The sequence below is a fragment of the Fukomys damarensis genome, unplaced genomic scaffold, assembly GCF_012274545.1.
Source record: "Fukomys damarensis isolate Sample0158 unplaced genomic scaffold, DMR_v1.0_HiC HiC_scaffold_33, whole genome shotgun sequence".
Classification (NCBI taxonomy): Eukaryota; Metazoa; Chordata; class Mammalia; order Rodentia; family Bathyergidae; genus Fukomys; species Fukomys damarensis.
The window spans coordinates 18,083,545-18,095,840 of record NW_022900945.1 but is presented as its reverse complement, the minus strand read 5'-3'; the positions used below and the strand labels follow the sequence as shown (position 1 = coordinate 18,095,840).

The 12,296-nt window shown below is 35.7% G+C and overlaps 1 protein-coding gene across 1 annotated transcript in view; it reads left to right on the top strand.

Annotated features, from left to right (window-relative positions):
* Positions 1-72: 72 nt before the first annotated feature.
* The window catches only part of LOC104870928 (uricase), a 100,487-nt gene continuing 88,263 nt past the window's right edge, over positions 73-12,296 (top strand). The window contains exon 1 of the mRNA XM_033758169.1: positions 73-159. The gene's annotated coding sequence lies outside the window, so the exon portion shown is untranslated. The remainder of the gene's footprint in view (positions 160-12,296) is intronic.

The following is a 12,296-nucleotide window of genomic DNA, read 5'->3' as shown; positions in this document are numbered from 1 at the left end:
TGTAGGACGCGTGGTGGCACATACCTGTAATCCCAGCACTTGGGAGGCAAAGGCAGAAGGATCGCTGCGAGTTCGAGGCCAGTCTGAACTGCATAGTGACACCCTGTCCTAAAAGACGAAGAGAAGAAGAAAATAGCACGCAAATGAATAAATTGTCTGGTGAGCTATAAAGTAATACATTATATAGAAAAAATAGGACAGGGTAAAAGAGGCTAGAGGGGCACATTGCAATTTTAAATAAGATTTTTAGAATGAAAATCAGTCAAAAAGTTACATTGAGGCAAGATTTGAAGGAGGGAATTGGCTACCAAGTAGTTATCTGGGGAAAGTGTTCTTAATCTGAGAAAAGCAGGATAGGTAGGAGAAAAGCGTTCCAGGAAAAAGAGCTCTAAGTCTCCCAAGGTTGGCCTGTTCAAAAAACTATGGAGAACGGGTCAGATGCAAAAGGAAAATAAGAAGAGGAAAGAGGGATTGAGATTGGATAGATGGTGTATAAAGTTTTATAGGATGTGGACTTTTATGTACCATGCACATCTCTTGGAGGATTTTGAAAAAAAGAAAGAGTGATATCTGGCCTATATTTTTATTTTATTCTGTGCTGATGCTGCGGATAAAACCCACCGCCTTTTCCATGCTAGGCAAGCAGTCTCCCACTTAGCTGCATTCTTTCTCCCTTGACTTGCATTTTAAAATCAACACGCATACTTTTTCTGAGGAGACCATGGGCAGATGAGGAGAGGAGGTGAAAGGAGAGAAATGATAGTGGCTTGAACTAGGTTAGGTGTAGTGGAGGTGGTGAGAAGTGATCAGATTCTTCTACAATGAGATTGGAGAAAATGAAAGAAATGAACTAACCAAGTATGATTTTGTAGCTTTTGACTGAAGCAAACCAGAAGGGTGGCGATACCATCAGGTCACATGGGGAGACTCAGGTGGTGCAAATTTGAGATGATCAAGATTTCAAATTTGAAAATGTTAAATTGAAAATATCTCAGTGATCTGTTCAAATAACCAATTAGAATATATAAATCTGAGGGAGGCAGGGGGGAGAAGGTGGGACTACAGTTAAAAATTAGGGAATAATTAGGGAATAATCATCATGCAGCTATATTTCAAAGCATTAGTGAGTGTAGAGGGAGAAGTGGAAAAGAGATAATTGCCAGGGACTGAACCATGGAGCAGTCCTACATGAGGAGGAAAGGACGAAAAAGGATGACCTACCAAAGGAGAATGAGAAAAGTAAACCAAGAGAGAGAAATGTCATGGAGTTGAAGTGAAGGAAATGTTCCTTCAAATTTAATTTGTTGTATTCTTCACTTTGATTTTATGAAAATGACCTACAGTGACAAAGTCCATTTTGGTGTATTGGAAGTCAATTTTCCAGAAACTCTCAATTTCAAAGTTTATATTTTGACATCTGTTTTCTTTGATAATCCAATACTTTGATATATTCAAGTTTGTTTCTCATTCATCTTCTTTTTAACAAATTCAGGACATCAGAAACATTAAAGCTGTATTTCAGAATACAGTCTCCATCTTTACCTAATATTAAGTCATAAGCCAAAATTGCGATTAAATAAAACTATCATATTTGGATTCAAAATTAGATTTGAATTATACAGTAAAATAAAAGGGGAAAATAGTGTTGAGTTTAAAAAACACTGATGTGAATTGACTACAATAAATTGTTTTCATATACAGTTTATTTAATGAGCCATAGTCACACCAAAAAACCAAAATGAAACAAAAAACATGAGATGTAGAAGAGAAGACAGCATCATCTGAAAACTGTAGACTTAAGAAATATTGTGGAAGGCCCTTCTAGTTTGTGAACCAAAATAAATTGGATCGAAATTAGTCTCCTTACTGGAAGCATAAATTTGATCTAAGGTGGCCTTTATAGTGAAATGCAACCTAAGGTGATTGTAAACAAATTGTAACCTAAGAGTACACACTTGAAACCAGACAACTGAGTTATAGCAGCTAAACGTCTAATCAATCAGAAGCTTATAATTTTCATTAGCACCCATAGAAATAAAGCAAAGGCCAACTGCAGCCAATCAGGTGGTTTTGGTATTGAGACTGCTTTTCCTCTGACTATAAAACTGATCTTCACATTTGGTGGGTTGGGGCTTTCTGAACCAACTTTCCTTTGGAAGGCAGCCCCATTCTAGAAATTTTTTTTTCTTCCTCAACTAAACTTCGTTAAATTGAGCTGGTTCCATTCTCTGTATATATCTTTTCCTTATAAGAACATAGTCCTAAAATAGATTTAGGTAACTGTCTTAAATTATTCAGGATGACTTACAAATGCAACCATAAGATCTTAATATAGACATTTTCCTTTTTGTTCTTTATGTGCTATTTATAGTAACAATTGTGTGCATTGAATGAAAGGATTTCTATGATCAGAATAAAATCCTTATTCTGAAGCAGTCACAAAAACATCAATTCAGCAAATACATATTTAATGCTACTTATTATAGTTTAGGTCTGGAGTGTCCCCAAAAGCCTTGAGACTCCTCTTGGTGCTACTGGGAAGTGGAGTAGTCTTTCAAGAGGTCGGGCCTAGGCCCTAGATGAACCTTTTAGAGCTTTCAATGATAATAAACAGCTGCTGCACGTATGCCATAGGTTCACCACCACTAGCCTAGGGGGAGGTCTGTAGGTCATTCCTTGAATGGAATGGTGGAATCCCAGTCTCTTTCTTATCCTTTCTTGCTTCCTGACTATGAGGTGAGCATTTTTTCTTTGCCATCCACCACTCACCTTGCTATCTGGCATTTCCACCAAAAGCTTAAAAGCACAGGACCACCTGATAATGGACTAGAACCTCAAAAACTATGAACCAAAACAAACATTTTAGAAGTTAATTATCCTAAATATTTGTTAGAAAGTCAGAAAACTGACTGACACACTACCCAATAAATACATAGGATGTATGGGACCGATGGAAACAGCAAATCAGAAGTATGTTCAGACCTTAACTCAGTTACCTAGCTGCTATAAAATCTCCAGTTAAATCACATTATCTTTGTGAGCCTCTATTTTTTAAATCTGAAAATGGGCCAATTATGCTACCACATAGATGATACAGACAGAAGTGGAGATAATGTGTATTAAAGGATTAGACACTTAATAATAACTAGCTGTTGTTATTTGTAGGTGTCAGAAGCTGCTAAACAATGTGAGGGCAAAAAACATGTTTACTTTTAAGTGGGATATGGCTTAGAAAAAGTAGAAACATGAGTCTTGTATTTCAGATGTTGAGTAGAGATCAGTGTTGACTGTATCATCAGAATTTGCTCTTTCTCACTAATTGCTTCATTATCTGTTACCTCCAAGGCCCATTCTCAATAGAGTATATGTTAGTTTTGAAGTAAAATGCTTATTTCAAACATTTCCTATTTTAAAATTTGTTTTGATTCTGACATGTTATGGACCCTGGGACACAACTCTTAGGCATCGGATGAATTAAGTGATATAAACTAATTTCAGAATATTTGATCTATGTACTCTTATTTAATTAATGTATTTTATAGATGAGATGTTTACTAGTAGGAAGTAATTCTAATTTTATGCAAAGGGTATCAGTTAATTAAAGGTGAAGAATAGCCAAATGACTATAAGAAATAAAAATTGCCACTATTACAAACCAAAGATAAATTTTAAAAGTCAATTAGATGATAATCCTCCACATAAAAATAAATTTTAAAATACAAAATAATAAGTCAAATAACTTGTTGATTTTGTACATTACCTACGACAGTTTGTCTCAACAGTGTAAGAATGGTTAACATCTTGAGGTTTTTTACACATAATATGATAATTATATTATGTCAAAATGTATCATTGATATGTGTGATAGGAAGAAAAAGTCTAAAAGAGCATGGGAAGTGGGAAGGGTAGGGGAAAGGTAAAAAGACAAAAGCAAAAATATAAGAAAAGGAAAAACATGGAAACGATATCTATGTGAACAGAGAAGGGTGGAGGGAGTGAATGGAGGGCTGGGGAATGGGGAAAAAATAAGAACCAAGACCTGTCATGTAAAGGTGCAAGATCTCAATGATGAATGTAACTGTACTGTATACCTAAAATGTACCAATAAATTTAAAAAAATAAATAAACCATTCATTTTCATCTTAGAAAATCTGTCCAAACTAGGTGATGGCGAAGGAATTATTATAGCAAGATGTTGTTATGGACATATAATAAAAATACTCGATACAATCAGTTTCTTTAGGTAAATAAAAGATTAACCACTGACTATTAAGCATGTTTACTTTTTGTTAAAGTTATTTAAAAACCTGGCATTAGGTGTGTTCAGGTGGCACTTGGACATTTGATTCATTTGGGGAGTGGGTGCTGGGAATTGAGCCAAGGGCCTTGCACATGCTAGGCAAGTGCTCCACCACTAAGCTAAAATTCCACTACACCCACAATTCATTTTATTACTGCTTACATTACTAACACTGATTAGCTGCATTGTCCAGATATTGCTAAGATTTTCATCTCAGTAGTAAGACATTATCATCTCTTTCTGCTAAATCACTGACTGTTACTTCTGGATTGAATGCTGGAGAAGGTTTAAAAAAAAAAAGTGGAAAATGGATAAAATCTGAATAAAGTCCAAAGTGTATTTAACAGCATGCACCAATGTTGGTTCTTAGTTTTGAAAAAATTGCTATAAGAATGTAGGAGTTGGCATTTAGGCCAGCTCTGTGTTATTTTTGGAACTGTTCTGTAATTTTAAAATGATTTCAAAATTTAAAAAAATTTATTTAGAAAAATCTCTCCTTGAACCTTCACAAGGCCCTTAAGCATTTCCAAGTAAAAAAGGACACTGCATGAACTCAGGCTGCCTGTTTGTAGGTAGACCAACAGTTTAATTTGTTGTGTTGGAATACCCACAAAGTTTTTGGCAGGCACAAAACACATGTGCTAAATATATAGGGTAGACATTTAAAATAGAGAAGGTGTTTCCTTTACTCTCCATTCCTTGAACTTTTTATATATAGAGTTTCTACAAGAGTGCTTTGCACTTGGTGATATATTGTTTTAATAATAATCCTTAAATCATTTCATGGTGACTGTTCCATCCACCCCCGCCCTCCTCCAGAGCACTTAATGCAGTTGTGCTTCAGGAAGCAGCATTCACAGAGCTCAGATCTCTGACTAAATGACTGACTCAATGTTCTACCTGTAATTATATTTTGAATTTTAATCAGGGCAGTTCTAGGAACTCAGGGGGATAAAGTCAAAATCAACTATTCAAGTTTGGTTTGCATAAATTGTCTAGTGTGAATAGACTTCATCAAAACTTGTCAAAATGAAGAATATTTCAGTGAAAACCAGAATATAAAAAAATTCAAATCATCCATATGAAATATACTCAAGAAAGAAGGTGAAGAGTTCGTGGTGAAGTTAATGTTTCTAAAATAAATTTGAGCTGAGCACAAAGTTACTTCTTTTATACTGTTTTTGTTTTGTTCTTCAAGGTAATCAAGAATCACAAATATTATCTTGCTGTGGCTATTGCTATGTCTGAAAAAAGCTGGTAATAGAACCATTTATCTTTCTGTGCTCTTCAGTGTTATGTATGTGAACTGAAGCCTCAGCTATGTAACAATACCAAGAACTGTGATACATCAAACATTACAGATTGTCAGAGTGTTTCCAACATGTTCTTTCAGTCTTTCTAAAATTTCTGTAAAATATATGCAAGGCCGGGATTATGTTCATTTTTCCACTGGGAAAATGGAAATTCAAAGAGATGAACGAGAACATTCAGATTAAAGTATGCATTGTAATTCCTATGTCCTTACTTATTGCTCTTTCAACTAATAAGGTATCACACCCTTCGGTCCATATTACTTGGAGTAAATTATCGGGTGGTCACAACCTCACCCATCTATACAGAACTAATTTTTTCCCCCTTAACTCTAGTGTATTTTCAGAACCAATTTATTTGATAGTATGATTTGAATCCTTCAAATGAGGCAGATGCATTAAGTTTGGAGAAGTTAGTTTAAAAGAAATATTTCTCTTGCATTTAACTATTTTAATTCATGTATTCTATTCTGGAGATAGATGATACAGTTTAATCCAGCTTTGTTAAAATTAATTTAAGAAAAATTATATATTTGACGCGTCATTTCCTATTTCTGTAATTTAACTACAGAGACTTAATCCAGACTGTCAGTTGTAAAAATGTAGTTCATTATTGAGTTGTAATAAATTGAAACAGTTCATTATTATAATTGCAAAATTGTTAGTCAGAGGTCAGGAAAGTTAGTGATTTTTCTCCGTTTTTTTCCCCTCAGGAATGAAACACTTTTTGAATATATGAATTAGATTTTACATTCAAATCATTCACAGAGATGTTTAATATATGAGCTGCTAAATGAGGTTTACCATTTGAACTGCTAGAAAACTTCCTTCTAGCCTTCCCCCCACCCCCTGCTTTTTTTTGGTACTGGGGATTGAACTCAGGCCCCTGTGCGGTGGAACCACTGAGCTAACCCCCCAGCCCTAGCCTTCCCTTAAAAAGATGTACCCTAATCTACTTTAAATATCTGATGAGTGATACCATTTATTTCATATTTTATCTCAAATCCAACATGAACACTTCTGCTATTGTTCTGAAACCAACAATAACAGAGATCAAAGTTAGGTTTGTCATTCTAGATAACACACACAGACACATTTTTTTATGTAGTTTTTTCCTGAGACACTTTGAATTATATCTTATATTTAAATAAGGGTCATACTATTGATCCATAGGCATCTTCATTTAAAATGGCAGTTTCTCTAAGCCTGATACTGTGTTTAATGAGTATGGTATACATCAATCATCCATATAAACTATTGAGATTATTCCAGTATTAATTTATTCATTCATACTAAAGATATTACTAGGCATTTACAATTGCACATAGACCTTATGAGGAAGCAAAGGAATCACGAGACAGTGTAAAGCCTGTTCTAGGGGAACTTAAAACGATTTCAGATCCAAAACATACAATCATAATATCTCAGATCTCAATCCTGGTATTAAATAGCATTTGTAAAAAACACTATTGCAGCAGTCAGAAAATGTATTTATCAATAAGTGCTCAGTAAGTATGTGATAATAAGCAAAGAGAGATCCCTGTATTTTGAAAGCTATGTATTATAATGGTTAAGGACATAGGTTTTAGAGTCACCCACATTTGGGTGCCAGTCCCAGCTCACGCACTTAACTTTGTGACGTGAGCAGTCCTTCAATGTCTCTGTTTCATTCATCTGTTGAAAAATTGCATCTAGCACATGGGGTTCTTATGATGGTTAGGTGAGAGTGACAGTGATCTCATAAGCGTGGAACAGCTCTTAGCACCATCTGTCTAGCACTCAAAATGCACTCACTGAATTACTCCTATCATCAGTAGTTTATTATTATAATCACAAGGTTTCCCAGCAACAAGAACCAAGATAGACCTGCCCAGTGTTGAGCTACTGCTCCATTTGTGGCTGACACTGAGGATAAGGAATCAGTACTGCCTCCATCGGAGGTCTAAACACATGAATTTATTTATTGGGTAAACACATGAATTTATTCTCTCTCCCTCCCTCCCTCCCTCTTTCTGTATGTATGTGTGGTGTGTGCATGTACCACTGGGGATTGAACCCAGGGTGTTCTTATTGAGCTACATCCCTAGATCCCTCCTCCCTTCTCTAATTTTGAGACAGGATCTTGCTGGCTTTCATTTATTCACTTGTTTATTCCTCAAATATTTGTGTTGTTTCCTCATTGCTGTCTACTGTACTAGGCACTGAGAATACAAAAGCAAGTCAAATCACTCTGGTTCTTTTTAAGACTTATGGAGAAGACATAACATATAGTTACATAAGTATATATAATTATTATAATGGGTGCTGTGAATGAGTATGCTGTGCCCTGAATATGTGTAATAAGGGGATAGCTGCTTAGTTCAGGGAAGACTCTGCTAAGGAGGTGACTTGTGAGCTGAAATCTAATAAGCTTGGAAAGGGAAAGGGAGGAATAGGGAAGGGTATGTGGACACAGACCAGCATACACGAAAGTTGAGTTTAGTGAATCTGAGGCCCTGAGAAACCAGTGTGAATGGTGGGCAGAGAGGAGGGAGATGGGTCCATGAGACACGAGGGATTTGGGGAAAGTGGTAAGGATGTAGATCTTTGTCTTAGGTGTATAAGGTAATCAGATATATATTTCAGAAGAACACTCTGGCTGCAGTGTGGGGAGAATTGAAAGTACTAGAATTAGAGAGCTATCTCTGCAATTGGTTGTAAAACCAGGTCAATGGATGAATTAGAGTCAGTCTGCTATAAACATGGAAAGATTCCACTCTTGTGGTTGATCATTGCTTTCAGGTGGCTGATAAAATTTCTCTTTGAATTCCTTCACCTATCCAGCAGACTGTCATATCTTTCAAATGTAAAACATCCCATCTGGGGCTGGGATGTAGTGGTAGAAAACTTGCCTAGCGTGCACAAGGCCTTGACTAGTATTATACACACACAAGAAGTCCAGTCTAGTTCAGCCCAGTTGTACACAGAATTTTACTTTCCTCTCATCCACTGAGGCCCTCCCAATGCAATCATGTTTCAAAGACTGAGAGACATCCTTGAAAGTGCTCCATTTTCTTACTCATCTCCATTATCAGTTTTCCTTGTTTCTTGGCCTGTGAGTTGTCGGTGGGAGGCTGGGCAGAAGTTACAAATATCTCTCACTTAATGAGAACTGATGCTGATATTCTCTGCCTCTATCTGATGAGGCGCTCTTCAGGAAGTCATGTAAGAGCCCCTGCAAAGATCTTTGATTCTAGAAAAGCCACTTCCTCTGATACCTTCTTTTGCAATTTGCCCCACAGCCTCTTAATTTTGGGGCCCCTCACTTGGTATGTAGCTGTCTTGGCCAAAAACCAATACTTCGTCTCAAACTTGGCTTTCTTCCTCTGGGAAATGCAAGTATCGTGCCACTCCAACTGGTATCACTTGTCTTTGTTTTGCACTGTTTTTATCCTGCTTAGGTTACTACACACAGCAGATCAGCAAGTTCACCAACTAATTAGATGTCTAACCTCTACTTATACCTCTTTACAGGCATTTTTTGTTTTTACAAGTAATTTGATTGGGTTTTCTTTTTTTGTGTTTGTGTCATCATTTTTATTTTAAAGGGAGATCTGAATATCCTATCTGTAACTTTTTTTCTCACTGAGTTTATTGGTACATTTTAGGTATACAGTACAGTTACATTCATCATTGGGATCTTGTACCTTTACATGACAGGTCTTGGTTCTCATTTTTCCCCTTACCCCTCGCCTCCCTTCACCCCCTCCTCCCTTCCCTATTTACAAATACTTTATTTCCATTTTTTCATTTTCACATTTTTTTCTCTTCTCTTATTTCCTTTCCTCTACCCTTCCCACTTCCCCTACACCTTTAGCCCTTTTCTTCCTATTTCACATTGTCAATTGTACAATTTGCATCTATGTACAATTATAGTTTTTCACATCAGAGAAACTATTCAGTATTTACACATGTGACTTATTTATTTCACTTAAGAGTATATCCTCAATATGCATCCATTTTCCTATGAATGACTCTAATTTCTCTTTCTTAATGGCTGAGTAGTATTCCATTTTATAGAAAAACCACATCTTCTTTATCCAGTCTCCAACTGATGGGCAAATGGGCTGTTTCCAAGTTTTAGCTATTACAAACTGTGCCTCTGTAAACATGGGTGCACATATATCACTGTGATATGGGTCTTTCAATTCTTTTGGAAAGATACCCAGCAGAGGGATAGATGGGTCAAATGGAACCTCTAATCCTAGTTCTTTGAGGTATCTCCATATTGATTTCCATAGTGGTTGCACCAGTCTATACTCCCACAAAAAATGGAGGAGGGTTCCTTTCTCCCCACAGCCCTGCCAACATTTGTTATTGGTTGATTTCTTGATAGTAGACATTCTTTCTGGGGTGAGGTGGAATTTCAGTGTTGTTTTCACCCACATCTCTCCAATGACCAGTGTGATGTGGAACATTTTTTTTATCTATTTACTCGATGCTTTTACTTCTTTGTCTGAGAAATGTCTGTTCATTTTGATGTCCATTTTTGAATCAGGTCTTTATATTTCGGGGGTGACTTATTTGAGTTCTTTATATATTCTAGATAATAGTCCTTTGTCTGAGGAGCAGCTGGTAAAAATGTTTTCCCACATTGTAGGTCGTCTTTTAGTTCTGTTGATCGTTTCTTTTGCAGTACAGAAGCTTTTTAATAAGATGAGATCCCAGTTGTTGATTCTTTCTGATAGTTCTCATGCTACTGAGGATTTGTTCATAAAGTCTTTTCCTATGCCAGTGCCTTCAAGAGTTCTGCCTGACTTATCTTTCAGCAATTTAGTGACTCTTTTTTAATATTTATATCTTTAATCCACTTGGATTTTAGTTTAGGGCATGGTGAAAGATAAGTGTCTAGTTTTAATCTTTGGCAGGTTGAAATCCAGTTTTTCCAATACCATTTATTAAAGAGGCTCTCTTTCCTCCAGAGAGGATGGTTGGCTCCTTTGTCAAAGCTGAGGTAGCTGAGTACATCTGGAGTTGTTTCTGCATCTTCCAATCTATTCCACTGATCCTTGAGCCTTTTTCTTTGCCAGTACCATGCTGTTTTTATTACAGTGGCTTTGTAGTATAGTTTCAAATTGGGAATGTTATACCTGCTGCCATGATTGCGTTTTCTAACTTGGCTTGAGGGAAGAGAGAGAGGAAGAGTGGATTTTAGATACAAATAATATTTTGTCATAACAATATTATAATATGTTACTACAATAATAATATTATAATGTATTATATACATTATTAATCTTAGAAGCCTTTAAATTTCAAATTTGGCTTGAGCCAAAATGGTTTCCAAGGTAAAATGTCTTTCCCAAGACATATCTGCATATTGTCCTAAACATGTTGAAATAGATGTTGTTTTTTCATAGGCTGCACTCTCACTTTACTCATTAATATACATCTGAACAAAGCTAACTGCTAAAAGATTAGCAAAGGAGGCAAGTATTTTTAGTGATTCTAGTAGTATAAAGGCTTGATTATCCCTTTGTGTTTGATCACTTTGACTTTGACCCGGGACTTTAGGATCAGTGCTTATTTTCATGACCACCATAAAATGCAAAGCCATCAGTCAACTTGTAAGAAGCAAAACCTGCAGAAATAAGTTTGGATTCCAAAATATTTTTTCATAGAAACAGAGTGATGATCTGGAAACACCTAAGCAAGCTTATAATATATGTCATGACATAACAGTTACTGAGTGACCAGCATGCTTGGAAAACCAATTTCTATGGCACCACCTTTAAATAGAACTTACAGACTTGTGGATAAAAGATAAATTATTTAAATTTAAATTTTCTCTAGCAGAAATCAGTTTCAGAGTAAACAAATTGGGACTCTGATGCATGATTAGTAAACTTTGTGACTCTGAACCCAAGAAATAAGACAGATTAAAAACATAAAAATACTGATTCATGAATTAATTGGATTCATTAATTGCAGTAAATCTAACTTCCCAGATGAGGTGGGATAAAGATTTCTTTTCTTAGAAAGTTTAAAGGTTTTTTTAAATGATACCTCCTAAATTAAAAAGGTGGTTCCTTTTCCTGATGTGTCTACCTCAAATTAGGAAATCTTCCCTAAGCATTGTTCTCTGTCATAGTGTTTTGAATTATTTCTTAGGTCATAAAAATTGCTTCACCAAAGACCTTTGATCCTACTAGGATGGAAAAAAACTTCTGTTTAAATGCATTCATTTTATTTTTACTTCCTCTTTGCTACATTATTGTAATGGCCAAGAAATTGTGGTAATATAGTAAGGAGTACATTTTATTGCAATCATGAGTGTAGCTAACATTTAGCAGTTTTGCATGCAATGTTCTAAGTACTTTACCTCTATAAATCATTGATCCTCTCAATAATCCAATGTGTCATTTGCTATTATGGGCCTCACTTTTATAAAGTAGGTATCTTAGCCACAGAGAGGTTGAATACCTGCCCACAGGAACCTGACCACAGCCCCACCCAGTCAATCTGAGTCCTGAGCCATAGTTTTTAGGAACTATGTTAAAAAATGATTCACTATATGAAAATGTTTCTGTAGTAATTAAATATATGATATAAACATATACAATTTTGTAGTATAAATTTCATTTCAGAACTGAAATGAAGATAAAATTTTGCACAAGTAATACTGGCACATAGTAAACAAAAATGGT